The sequence below is a fragment of the Triturus cristatus genome, chromosome 9 (assembly GCF_964204655.1).
Source record: "Triturus cristatus chromosome 9, aTriCri1.1, whole genome shotgun sequence".
Classification (NCBI taxonomy): domain Eukaryota; kingdom Metazoa; phylum Chordata; class Amphibia; order Caudata; family Salamandridae; genus Triturus; species Triturus cristatus.
The window spans coordinates 244,884,197-244,898,944 of record NC_140592.1 but is presented as its reverse complement, the minus strand read 5'-3'; the positions used below and the strand labels follow the sequence as shown (position 1 = coordinate 244,898,944).

The 14,748-nt window shown below is 47.9% G+C and overlaps 1 protein-coding gene across 2 annotated transcripts in view; it reads left to right on the top strand.

Annotated features, from left to right (window-relative positions):
- The window catches only part of MKRN2 (makorin ring finger protein 2), a 249,289-nt gene that overhangs the window by 34,995 nt on the left and 199,546 nt on the right, over positions 1 to 14,748 (top strand). The gene's annotated exons all lie outside the window — the stretch shown is intronic.

Sequence of the window (14,748 nt, the reverse complement as noted above, 5' to 3'; positions counted from 1 at the left end):
AAGACTCCTGATGCTCCTGTGATGTGATTTCACTAAGCTGATCTTTGAGGTATGGGGTCCCCTATTCAAGCCTAAGAGACCTTCTGTTAGTCTAATAATAATATTAGCTTCTTAGTAAAGGGAAGGTGGTAGTATCCACTGTCATTATAACATGATCACCCCTTTTATATTCTATGGAATTGTAACTATGTTGATGGTTTTGATTTTAATCATTTGTCTGCTTGTATTAGCCAAAGTACTGCATATTAGGACACGTGATCTATAAAAATAAACTCTTTTTATTTTCACCGTGTCTCTGTCGATTCTTGTTGTGGACTGATGTGAGAATAATATACGAACAGGTATTTCCGATTCCCACCATTCCTGAGTATGCACTGAGTCGCGTGTTCTGGGTTGTCTTTTCATTGGGACCTCCGAGCTAAATCTCGGATAACGAATGGGACACTTATGCTAGCCGGATACTGGGTTCTGGGTTCTGAGGTGAGTTTCTGGTACACCACAACTCACTGAGGTCCTGGGGTTCTACGCATAGTTCTGTGTATAAGCAGAATCCCTGCAACACTATATCAATGCCAAAGTGTCATTAAATTCAACAGTAACCGCAAGGATGATCCCAGGGCGGTTAACCACCTGGTTCCACCTTGTTGGAAGTCATTCCAACGTCCCTAGAGGGGAAAAAGGGTAGAAACAGAAGGAATAGTAGGATAAAGTCCCTTCACGGACAAAGAGGGACGGTCGTGATTGCTCTCGCACCTTTGAGGATGCACATGTCATTAACACATGACTGCAACCTGAAATCAATCAGGATATAATCAATCCTACTAGTGTGAAATGGTTTCTTAAAAGTATGGGCTCCTGTCCGATCTGATTTTGTGCACCCGTTTGCGACCCTTATGCCATACTCCACAGTCAATGCCTGAAGCTGGAGAACGGTCTTTGACCACCTCCGGATAGGTGGAATAACTAATTGAGGAATTGACCAAAGTTCATCTTCATTGCAAAGCAAGGAGGCCCCATCAGTATCTAGTGGTTCAAAAGTTGCATTAAAATCGCCGTCTAGTAAGATGTTAACATAGGGTGGGGAAATAAATCAAGAAGCCCTTCAAGTGTGATAATTGTCTCGATTGAGGCCCATCTCTAGTCCCTCTGATGTATATGTTGTAAAGAGCGACCTTCGGCTTATTTTTGCATCTAATTTCAATAGCCAAGATGTCAGGTGATCCAAAATGTAGTTGACATAAAGCACGGCTAAGGGAGGCTCTAACCCATACGGTTAGGCCTCCAGAGGGTCTACCCCGTTGACTAGGAATAGCTTGATTGGCTCTATGGACCATGTTTCTTGAAAAAGACCTCTGTTGTGGTCATCCACAAGAGTAGTCCAGTCCGACAGTAAAAGCTTTGTCCTAAGTCCAGCAACATTCCACGAAATCAAGGAGAAATTATTAATTGCCGATTCAGGGGCCGTGTCAGAGGAAGTTGTGCTTGCGAGCGTGGACAAATGAATATCAGAAGCTATAGGTATATTTATTTGGGGTGAATCAGGTAAAGAGTAGCAGAGAGATTAGCATTTACCAGAAGAAGATGCATATGTATTCGCATAAGGAACTTCTGAGGTAGGCATGTTCATTGATTTGATCTCTGACAAATTTAAATGTAAAGGCCCTCTAGATTGATACTTGTTACACAAAGGTACATTAGGATCATCAGCAGTAGAAATAATTTGATTAGTATTCAGTGTGATTAAAGTACAAGCTGAAAGTGCCTTGGTCCAATGTGGGTGCATTTGTGAAGCCTGTTTGAGTCAGTCATTGTGATTGAGTGGTGATATATTGGTTCTTATATTTAGATGGGCTAATGAACTGGTGTATTTAAACTAAATATTAGATGGGCTTGGGGTGTGAGGAGGGAGGGAGATCCTATGGTACAAATCGACTAAATTGTTTGCCAGATCAGAGGTCGACAAGATCAGCTCTATATTATCAAGACCAGGGCAGACATTTCCCGTTTCCTTAGCATCAATTATATCCTCATGGACAAGAGCTCGGCAGCCTCAGACATGCCGAATCCAATGGGCTGCCTGGTTTTTGAGGCAGTCTTCTGACTCAGCAGACGAATAGCAGGTCAATTTGGAAACATTAATCATAGAAAAGTACCCACGAGTCAGGGACTTGTTTCTGGCTTGATGTGGGTGGTTCATCTGCTCGTAGCTACATGAACCTAAATGAGCATGTGTATGGGCCAAGTTGACTGGATTGGCTCTTTGAGATTGAGTCTGAATCACAGGTATGTTGGTAGGCTGTCTTGTTGGGGAGTGCGTTCTCTGAGCTAGCAGACTGGGCATTTGGTTCTCTGGGGGAAATTCTTTTTTGCTTTAATGGAGAGAACGTGCTTTTGGGGTGAAGAACCATAGGCATGGAGGTTTGTATCAACTGAATTCCTGCATGCACCCAATAACTGATTAACTGTAGAGGTCAAGGAAACAACCAGAAACAACCAGAGATTTTAAAACACTAACCTCCTCTTTCAAAGATTGAACAATTGATTCATAAAAGGCCTCATTAGCAATGAAGCCCCTGACCCTATTGATTCGTCTTCTTGCTATTCTGGATTTCTAACTTGAGCGCAGGCCTCTACGGTTTGTTGGTCTTCTTGTAGCTCGGGCAGTGAATCAAAATGAATACTGCAGGGAAAGCCCTCAGGATATAAGTCGGAGGTTTTAGTGGCAGGAGGGACATCTGGAGAGGTGGAATGTAGTACAATCTGTGCTTCTATGGGTAATACACAGGGCTTCTCCATAGCATTTGACAACATTCTAGATATTTTACGGTAATTTCCTGACGCATGGCAAATTGAGGGGCTTGTAACACCGGGAAGGGTAATGATAGAGTTCAGGACTAATATCTGTTGGCATTCCACCAGTAGGTTGTCGATTCTGTCAATAAATCCCCGGGGGATTTACGAGTTTTCTTTGAATTCCTAGTTTGAAAAGCCCCTGCACCCCCCCTCTGTAGCCTTGCGTTCTGCCATATAGAGCTACTAACAGATGGATAACAGAAAGGTCGAATTCACAAGAGTATAGAATATAATGACTGACAAAATGGAGGACGTTAGGCAACCAGTCACTGATTTTGTGGTTCCACGCAAGAATCTAAAAAAAAAAAAACTCTCCTTCTGGGATCAAGGATGGCTAGGATAAGTAGTCCCTGGTTTGGGCTGCAATGATGATGCCCCCTCAGCTGATAGCGTCTCTTGCTGTGGTGGTGAACGAGGCATTTTAAAGCAGCGATTGCGGCAGACGGCTGGTGTCAAGCTCCTCCTCCTGTGGTCAAGGATCGCTGGGCTACGTAGTCCCTGATTTGGGCTGCAATGATGATGCCCACTCAGCTCACAGCTAGTCAACTACATCCCGTGGCACTGCCAGAGCTACCAGCTGCCAATGGTTTGAGGCATTGGTCCTGTGGACATGATTCGCTGTGTTTATGGGATGCATCGGGTTTTAGTGTGTGTGCCTAGCATTGCACCATGTCGCATCGTCCTGATTAATGTCTAGTGTAGGCTGGGAATTGTATTTCTGCTCATTATCATACCTGCTGGGTTCCTTAAGCACCAGTGCTGGACAGAATGTGCCTACATTAAAAAAAATATATATGTGAAGGAGTGGGTGAATGCTTGCATGGAGGGTCCTTTAGGGTCCACTAATATATGGTCATGATTTAACCCCTTGCATGCCCGCCCCTTTCCCCGCCCAGTGCCGCGCTTTTTATTAGCGGGCGGAGTTCATGACGAGCTGGACTCGTCATGGGCACAGCGCCACCGCAGCCCATGACGAGTCCAGCTCGTCATGGGCACTGAAGGGGTTAAAGAAAGCTAATATTTTGAATGTTCATATGAAGGTTCTTCCCTGTGATTACTTTGACTGGCCTTGCCACTGTCGTGCTTCAGTTGGCTACGCCTACGCCCCTCACATGTGTACTTAGAAGGAAAATGGTCTGCCAGGGTCCCTTTTCTAATCTCTCCCACAAAGCAGCACCCACCTACCATCATCGTATTTCTTTTCTGGCAGCCAAGGCTGTAGTTCATGCCTGGGCAGAGGTGAAGACTTTGGATGGAATGTGAGCAGAGCTACCACCTTTGTTTAAGGCCCGCCTCTCTTTTTGCCTCTCCTCCATTGACTGGCTTCCTAAACGGAGGCCAGCCATTGGAGGAGAGAGCCGTCCCTCCAAATAGGCTCCGTCTTTTTCAGATTCGGGGGCGTGTTCCGTGCTGTTCTTTCCACTTTTTAGCCACGCCCTTTTAGAACAGCAGGAACACGACCCTGAAGCCGAAAAAGTTTCGAAGCTTGCATCCGCCATACACGTTAACTACCTCACACAGCCCGAGAGAGCACATAGGGAAAGCAAAATCATGCTGCAGAGCTCCCATAGTGAATATAGAGCATACATGTGCTGCAGAGTACGCAATGAATGCAGAACGCATCGATGGTGCAGAGTACACTCAGTGAATATACAGCAGATACTTGTGCTGTAGAGTACACAATGAATGCACAAAGCATTACTGGTGCAGAGTACAAACAGTGCATTGTACACCAAACAGGATATACACAGTTAATGCTACATTGTACACAGTGACTGCCTCATTTTCAGATCCGTGTCCCTCTTGTCCCATTTCCGTCTCGTGAAAAGGCTGAGACGTCTTCGCTGCCAGTTCTGGGCGGCTGTGCCCACTTCACGGCCACCTTCTGCCGGTACCCCCTTGCTGTACCCGCATCCAGTCGCACCTCCACCGTGCTGCAGCGAAGGGGCAGTAGGTCAAGGGCCCTGGAGTGTGCTCGTGAACCCTGACCCGGACACACCTTGCATTGTTTATCTCGCGCACGCGTTAGTGGGAGATTAACCATCAGCTGCGTCGTGCAGTGGCACGCGGCCCCGGCTGCAGAGAGGTGAGAAGCAGCGTGAGGTGGTCCTACGGGGCGGAGAATGGGTCAAACTCCCGCCAGTGTCTGGATAACTTATTTACAAAGACGCAGAGCAAATGTTTCAATAGTGGAGCCCACTGGTTCGTCTCACTCTATTCTGTACCGAGCCCAGCACTCACGGGGCGCAGACACACTCCATCCTTCCAGGTGCCCCGGGCACGGTGTTAGAGGCCCGGGTGGCCCTTCGCAGCGAATAACAACAGGAGTAACAAGCAGAAGAAGAAAGAATGCTGATGATATAATATAACGTAAATCACTATATTTCTTTTTTAATCAGTTAATAGCATTGCTTTAAAGGAATGTGAATTAATATAGCAAATCCTTATCATTTCGCTCACTATTTATTCTTAGTAGTAGTGTGCGTTATAATAGAATAGTAGTAGTGTTAGAATTACAACCAGCATTTATTAATAGTAGTTATAATAGTAGTATTTTTACGTTTCTGATTAATTATTCCGTCGGTGGCAATAATTGTAATAGTAGTAATAATATTAATAACCATAATACAAATAATACACATAGAATCATAATACAAATAATTTGGCCATTATTTTCAATATCTATTATTAACATTATTATAGTGGCAGCAACACTTTTATTTGCTGCTCCTGCTGACTGCAGTGACCTTGTTGTCGCTGTTTGTTAAACTTGGCCTTCTGGACAGGATTCTGATGAGAGCAAATGTTTGACATTCCATTTGTCTATATTATTTATCTGCAATTATGATGCTTATTTTACTCTTGATTTTTTCTAAATGTTTGAGAAAAAATCTAGGGTTAATTTCAGATTGTATGTCTCTGCTTATCCAAATGACTGTTTTACGGCCCCTGTAAAGTTTGCCACCAGCGCCTAGGTGCGGCCGGGATGAATTAAGGCGCAGTGGAAGCAAATCTAGCGAATTAGTGGCCACATATCACCCACTCAGCGGCTGGTCTGGCGGGGTCGTGAATTCGCCCTTAGAGCTGTGGGTAATGGCGAGGGTCGATCTCTTAATCGGATAGCAGCAGAACCCTATCTGAGCTAATGTTTTATAGGCGCAGCCCCCCCCCCCCCCCCCTCCGTGTTGGGAGGGGCATATAATGCAGGCCAGCCCAAGTGGATTTTGGTGGCAGCACTGCAGCTCCATGACGTTGCCTTGCTTCAGACTGTTAGGCCATGATGCTTATAGGAAACACATCCCTATTCTGTGCTAAACAGTTTATCATATTTTTTCTAAACTCTGTCTCCATTCCATTGTCAGTCGGAGTTGTGTCACAGGGTCAGTAACATGTGCATCACTTGACGCAGCCCAAGGTCGATTCGGAGCAGTGGGGCATTGAGGGGTTGCGGGGTGGGCCGAAGGGCACTGGGCCGAAGGGCACTGGGGAGAAGGGCGGAGTGCACCGTGTGTAGGAGCAGCGAAAGAGCTCAATGAGGGGGGGGGCTCCTCCTGCGCCAGCCTTGTTTGTTTCTGCGGGGTTCACCTGTGCATAGCAGGCCCAGTCTGCCTTGATGTATGTTTGCTGGGAGCACTTGCTGGACTCCCATGACACAGGCTGCTGGGAGTTGGGCAGTCAGGAGGTGTGTAACTGACCCATCGCCACCCTCCACCCTCACCCTTCCGAGGCTCACCAGTCTCTTGGGTGGTCTGTTATGTTGGCGTGCATGTAACAGCCCCTGTGTGTATTTTTGTTTATTGTGTGTTGTGATGAGCACTTTCTCCTCAGTCATTGACTCACGTGACACCGAGGCCGCTTGGGGTTGGGAGTGAGAGGTGTGTATTCGACCCCCTGCAGGGACGCACCTGCCGCTTGAGTGCCCAGTAGAGCAGGCACTCATGCATTAGGACCTGTTTGGTTTTATTTCTGCAAGCTGTGACCCCAGACTCCTCACTCATTACAGTGCTTTAAATGGACCGGTACTGAGTACCGGCACTTTTTTATTTTGAGAGGGGAAGCACCGGCACTTCTCAAGAGAGAAGTAATACTTTTAATTGGAGAGTACCGGCACTTCTCAGAAACAATCAGGTACTCTGACACAGAGTACCTGCACTGGTGACCCTCATGACAGAGCTCCGTCTGGCATAGACAGCGAAGTGCGGAAAAGCTCCACAGCGTCTTCTGAGGGCGCGCCCGCCTCATGAGAGCTCCCGAGAGTTTCCAAGTGTGCAACATGTGCCGTTTATTAGGTCGAGGACCGTCCGGTCTGCCGAAGGCAGAACCGGAAGTCAGAGATTTAATGTTTCTGAGAGTGGCTCTTTAGCCCGCCTCTCTTTTTGCCTCTCCTCCATTGGCTGGCTTCCTAAACGGAGGCCAGCCATTGGAGGAGAGAGCCGTCCCTCCAAATAGGCTCCGTCTTTTTCAGATTCGGGGTAGTGTTCCATGCTGTTATTTCCACTTTTTAGCCACGCCCTTTTAGAACAGCAGGAACACTCCCCCGAATCCGAAAAAGTTTTGAAGCTTCCATCCGCCATTTTTAGGTCTCGGCTCGAAGACTGGCTGCTGGGCTCGCTCGCCGCGGCAGTCTCAAGGAAGGTGGAGAGCAGGCAGCAGAGGCTTGGATTTTCCGCCGTCTTCCCTTTTTAGAGCCCCAAGCTCGCATCCAGCTCGTGCTCCGGGATCATGGTTCAATTGCAGGCTGGGAGAAGCCCCTCCCGATTTTTGGGGGCCCGTGACTATTTGGTGGAAAGGCCGATTCGGCACTACAGAGGCTCACTCGTTGTGATGAGAGAGGAAGCCGTTACTCGCAGGCGGACAGAAGCCAGATATAATTATTCTGGAATCAGGTTCGCTGCTGCCTGTTTTCTTTTCTTTTTCGCCACCCAATGCCTCTCTGAAAATAAAGGGGGGGGGGGGGGTCGTGGGGTGGTTAAGGCGGGAGGGCCGGCGGAGACGGCTTCTGCAGAGCAGTGGAGGTTCCTTTGCACTCGCGGTGTGGAGGCGCTGGACTAGCGCCAACAAACACGCGCATTCATCGGCAGCTGGGTGTGACTTTTTTTCCCCTTCATTTTCTTTACAGTGTTCCCATGCAGTCAATTGAGAGCAGAGGGGAGGGCGCAGGCTTAATTTAGGTCTATAAAATAACTGGGGGCGGGGAAACAAAATGTTCCTTTCATGACCTTGAATAAATATGGCAAGTTCATGAAAGACGTTGGAGAATTCAGCGGAACCCGAGTCAGGGGCGCGAGTGTCTGAGGGTGAGAGACGTGCAGGGGAGTTTATATTTGGGAGTCCGGAGAGCGATGCGCCGTCAGAATCACTTTTCACCCTGGACGTGGTACTTTTTAGGCCCCCCTGGGGATTCTGTGAAAGAAAACTGAGCGCTTTACTGCGCTGGTGAATGAATCGGAAGCAGTGTGTTTCTGCCACTTAATGAAGGTTTACTTCAGAGTCTGCAAATGCGTACCAGATGAGCGGCTGCTGCGGGCCCGGCTCCCCGGCCGTCTGTGTGTGTGTGTGTGTGTGTGGGGGGGGAGGGGGTTGGCGCTGCATGCCTGCCCCTGCAAGCACGTGCACACACAGGTGGAGGGGTTGAGGCACAGGGTGGTGCACATCCCTGAAAAACTGGCCGAGTCTCAGTGGCAGTTTGGATACGGACCTTACATTCCTATGGCAACCCGCATTCCAGGCGGTACAGTAGGAAGCGGCATCACATGCCAGGCAGGCCCCGCACAGCGTGCGCAGGTCCCCGACACACGGTATGGTGAATATTTGTACAGCACGTGGCGTGCTGAAGAGCAGCTACCCCGAACAGGGGCATCATTTCCACTGGTGCAGCAGGAGCAGTGACACCGGGACACAGGCCAGAGTAGCTCATTGCACTTGGAATATTGCTGTGTTTCCCAGTTCACACATCAGTCAATGGCGCGTTTCCTTACTTCGACTAGGGCCCATGACAAGCTGTCAAACCACTGATCCCAAACCCACTCTCTCCACCATCAGAGCTTTGGTCTGTCATAGACAGTTGTTAATTCCAAGCTGTTTGCGATTATCTTCCAGTACACAGTGCTGAATGTGGCACCCGCTTCAGGGCTTTAAGTGTGCCGGGTCTTGCCGGTGCTAAGCACCGGCGCTTCTTCAAAGCAGTTGCAGAGACGGGTCCCTATCGGGCTCTGCATTTCTGCCCTCACCCTCAGGGTGGGAAAGAAAATCTTAACTCTGCATCAGTACCCCTGCTCAAAGACTTTGATGTAACTTCAAAGAGACTCGTTTTAGTTCTTTCACAGTCTCATCATTTTAAAAACTGAAACATTTTCAATATTATATACAACACAGCCATAGTCGTTGCTTATTTATTTTATGCAACTAACAACCATTGACAAAGCTGATAGCCCTGGCTTGTTGTAGGTGTAATGTTACTTGTTGTATTATATATCTGGATTCAAAAAATTCAAACATATGCAAAAAAAAGCTAATGCCAATAGAAATGACAATGCCATTTATTTAGGGATACAAAAATGATAACAAAAAAAAATAATGAGCAATACCAATATCTCTACCTATAATATTGCCGAGACCATTGCATTGTAAATGCTTGTTTTTTACATGGAACCTGCTACCAGGTTTACAGTAAATAGCAGGTTTTGCTGTGGTTAATCTGCTTTGATGGATGAATAGCTGAGTTAGCCAGAGTGATCATTGAAGCTATGCCCTAGTTTCTTCCAGTTTTCCTCACTATGAACATCAGCACAAAGTGCTATGGTGACAATCCTGTCTTCTGGCCCATTGTTTTATATAAGAAAGCTTAGTTAATTTTAACATGGCTGCTGCATTAATCTGTGTGCATCAAGCAGGTTTCCTCTTCCGATTACTATTAATGTACCTAAGATGGCTAATGTGTCTGTTGTAGAGCACTGTGTGTAATCCCTAGGTCAAATGTTTGAATCCTATTAACAGGTCATTGTGGATTCATGCGTCTGTTTCTGAGAACCAACTGTAATCTGAATTTCGCAAGATGTAATCCTAGTACAGTTGCTCAGGCAACTCTGTTTGTGTTCTATGCGGTGTGCATGGCCATTATTAGTATGTTTGTTTACCTAAGTCTACATCCATTTTATATAAAGTGCATTCAGGAGTTATTTTCTTTGATTCCTTTGATGCAGCACATATCTCAGCAATTGCTTCTTTTAAGAAATAATTCAAGTAATTTTCCTGCTTGTATTTCAGACCGCTTGAGAAAGTGTACCTCTTTCATGTCTTTGGTGGTCTCTTGGTCGTTGTGTGAATTGCAGCAGAGTGCAACATGGAAGGGCTGTGAGAGCATCCAGCTGTACTTCTGCTAGTGGGATTCCTCACTCCTAGCCATGACACTACGGCAAATACAACTGACAAGCATTGGCATAGCCAATAGGTCTCTCCTTTGGGACCTTATAAGTGTTTAGCCATGCAACAGTTGATATTGTTGCACCAAGGATATTGTGCTGCATAACTAAATACTTATAAGGTCCCAAAAGCGAGACCTATTGGCTATGCCAATGCTTGTTTGCACATGGAGTGACAGCCAGTTTGGAGCAGGAGTTTGTCTCATGAAAGATGTTTTGATATGAATTCATGAAATATTTGTTCAGAGTTGCATCAAAAAACATTCCATTGCAAAAGATCTCTAACTATAGGTAAGCCACAGATTTTAAATTAGCTCTCAGATCACGCACCGTAGGGGGATTGCTGCCCAGCATGTATTAAGATAACTAGACTCTTAAACATATGACATACGTCCCTTAACATTGGGTAAATGATGGGTACAAAACAGAAGAAACAAAAATACACGGATTTGAAAAACACATTTCTTGAACTATATTGTTTTAATAAGCCTGTTGAAATCATATTTTTTGTTACTGTTTTATAAAGAGTGAACTCGGCCCAAGGGCGTTAGAGCGGTTTACATGAGTACCAGATCACACTACATAAGTTCAGATTAAGTTTTAGGCACAAGTAGATCGGAGGGCGTCCCTGGTCTGGTGTGATTACCCATCCCTTGATGGTGTAGCTGGCAAAACAATTATGCAGCCCAGAATAACTCTGGCAACTTGCATTCTGGCACTTGCAGTTCAACAAGTGGAAAAAAACACGGCAGATTTTAAATGAAGATTCAAGACGAGGTAATAGCTCCCCCTAATACCTGACAACACCCGAGACCGCTATTCGTTTATTTGTTTACAGGTTTATATAGCGCGACCTCTAATTGAAGGTGTATACAAGAACACCAGTTACATTACACATGCAGTGTTGTGAAGCATTGGGAGATTAAGGCATTTGCTCAGGATCACAGGATGCTGAGCTGACGCCGGGACCTGAACCAGGTTCCTCAGTTCCAAGGTCGGTCTAGCCGTTACGCCACATCACCTCTCCTAATGGCTGGATATGTGTAGTGATAAGGCAACTATCGGGTAATAGTACAGTAGGCATGCTCGCACAGCGGGACCTGTAGGGGATGAGTGTACTGCTGGCACCCTGGTTTGTTGACTCGGCACATGTTGCGACAAGACATCCCCTTCTCATTGACTAACTAACCGCATGTAACCTGTCGATAGCGAGTCCTCTGCAGGCCCCCGGCAGCACTGTTTACTACGCGCATCCATCTCCCAGCTGGGAAATCAGCGAGGAAAAACAAGATTGTGTATTGATCCCCCGTATCGCGGCCTTCCGCGGTAATCGAAGAGAGTCTCTTTAATGTAATACAGTGATGGGCAAAAGGAAATCTCTCTATCTCTTTAAAGAGCGAAACATTCAGCATTCTCGGAAGAAGCGCAGCCCTTCAAATGAACTTTCTCCTCCCCAATGTCTATGAACAACAAGTGCTGAAACACAAACGCGGCCCGCGGCCGCGAAGTGAAACGGGCTAACAAGTGGGGGGAGTGGGAGAGAACACACAGCGATTCCCTTGCGAGAGTGAGCAAACATATGTTGCCAAAGCTCGCTCCCGCAAGGGAATCGCCAAACGTGCACGCATTGCCATTGAAAGCAATGCAATGCGTGCACGTTTTTGGCTGAAAAGCCAAAGCAATTTCTATAGGCCTTTTCCTAAGAAGCGCATGTGCGCTGCATAGGCGAGACCTAACAAGGGCTGTTAACTCATAGTCATCAAATGTAGTTATTCAACAACGTGCTGAAGACGCGTTGTTTTTAAGTCTCTGTTAAATCCCCTGGCAGCCAGCAACCTTAAATTGGGATCTTGCATGTCCATGATTTTAGGCATTTAGAGCCTGGATCAGCTTCCCCAGTCCAATTAAAACCAATATTTATTTACTTTACGGAGTTTTATATAGCGCGAACTTCACCCGAAGGTATCGGGTATCGGAGCGCTTTACATAGCACCAGTTGCATTACATGAGGACACATTCATTTTCTTTAGGCACGGGTAGATTAAGTGACTTGCTCAGAATCACAATATTCGTTACTGTATTCCTTTTTGTATTTTAGTATTTTATCCTTTCCATTGTTGTAGCAGCTACGCTTTTCATTATTTTAATAAACAATAATGTAGTGTACAATTGTCATCAGTCTTGTGTATGTTTGAACTAGTCTTGGGTGTTTGACAGATCGTGACTTTGATCAAAATAAAAACAGACGAGGAGCCAAGATGGCGACCGGGACGGCAGCGTAGATTTCCGGCTCCGTGAACCTCCGCATCCCGCACGGATATCCTGCACGAGATCCTCAGTCTGCGCTATGAGATCGTGTTTGTGAATGAGAGTGGCAACCGATCGTGTGACTCCGAGGTTTCTGGCTGCTGTACCGCCGGAGAAATCTGCAGTTGAACTTTGCGGTCCGTGCAGCCCCGGAGCCGGGACCTCGAGTGGACGCCTTGGCCGGGTGGCAGTTCAACAACAGCGGCCTGTGGTGACTGGGTGGAGTCGGTCCACCGGAGCGGTGCTGCCCTCGGCCTGCATTTCGCCGTGGTCGCTCCCACTGCTGAGCGTAGCGGACCGAGGGCATGCCCGGGGGTGCAGTTCTCGGATTCTTCGGTGCTTGCCCCTGCCTTTGACGGTGTGCTGCCCGGACGCCGCCCCTGGCTCGCCCTGACCCTTGCGGGCTGCTCCCGGATTTTCGCGGGAGCTGGTCCGTGGTGGGGACGACTGTTACCCGTGTCCACGCAACGGCTGAATTTGTGCCTGCCCCCGGACCCCTGTCTCCAGCGACGTGGACCTCGAGGCGCTTGCCCCTGGGTCCCGGCCCCAATACGAGTCGGGCCTTCCCGGCGGCCATCTTGTTGCGATGCAGCCTACCATCCTGTCCACTGGGTCGCAGCAGGATTGGGAGTGTGTGACTTTTGGGAGTGTGGCGGAGCGATCGCAGAGAGCTGTGCTGGGGTACGGCGACCTCCTAGAGGCCCTTGGTGCCCTTCATTTCTCCTTGGCTCGTGGCGTCGGGGTCTTGGGGAGTAAGCTCGATGGTGTGGCATCAGCGTTGGGACAGTGGCGGCATGCTGGTCCGCAGGTACACAGGGACTTCCCACACTGCACACGGGAGGATAATGTCGCGGCCACCCCTGCGATTAGTGCACAGCCGGACACTCCGGACAGTATGCTATCGTGTGATCGGCTAACTGAGGGTTTGATCTGTTCCGGAGGTATTGGACCTGAGTGGAAGGTGGTGGCCTCGTCCCGTGCACGGCCTCCGGCGACCCAGGGACAATTCCAGCAACATTTGTCTACTTTGGCTGATTCAGCCTTCCTGGACCTTGTGTGCAGTGTAGATCCTGGGGCAGCACTGGGAAAGACGTCCCTCCATGATGCGGACTGTGTTGGTACTCAGAGACTTCCACCCCACCTGTGTGCGTCGCTTTCCGGTTGTTTTTGGTCACTCCTTTACCTTGGAACATCGGACATGGTGCTGGGTCGAGGGGTAGGCATGGGCAGAATTGCAAAGAGTGGTCAAGGATGAGGCTGATCCTTCGGGGGTGGTCATCTAGTAGACGGGCGGACTCGTGGTTGCGTACTCTCAGGACATAGCTATTAGCATATTTGGTGCATAATGCTCCCCATCCCCCTTTTTGATATGGTCGATTTGGTGCTGCTTATTGTTTGCTGTGGGGAGACCTCACCGTGCGGGAGGGAGAAGCCGGGGGTATGTTTTGTGGGCCCTCCTCCAGTTTATTATACTTTCTCCACCCCCCCGTCTGGTGGGGTTCTTTCTTACTCCTTTTTCCCTGTTTCTTCTATATTTCGGGTCTAGTTCCAGGGCGACAGGCACACTGCTGGGGGGGGGGGGGCCATACTCATTTGCAGAGGTGCAGGGTGGGGGGTTGGGGGAGGGGACTCTTTAGTCTTTATCTCTTTTTCCATGGCCTCCTTTTTCTTCTCCGCTTCTTCTTGTTTTTTCTTTTCTGGGATCAGCGCGGTACACCTCCTTTGTTGTGAATCGTCGCCTCTTCATGTGTGCCACAGTTTCCGGGGTGTTCTCTGGGCGTTAGGTACGGGGGCCTGCAGGCGCAACTGTTTTTGATATTCTTCCCCATCCGGAATTCCCTGTGTCTGCGCCATTGATCCAATAGATTGCTGTTTATTGCCTACGTCTATTATTCTGCCTGCCCCTTGTCGCTGTTGGGAAATTGTTTGGCACCTGATCCTACTGTCTTGTTCCATTATAAAATGAAAAACCCTTTTTCTCCTGGTGTCCTACCTGCGCGGCTCACTGGCCGGACTATATTAGCATGAAGATTCTGCTCTCCGAGGTGCCGCCTGTGTTTACATTTGATCTTATTGCTCTGATTGCTTAGCGGCCGGCCCCGGGGGGTTGTAGGCCCATACTTGTTAATGATTGAAATGTCAATAAAGGTTTTTCAACAACAAAAAA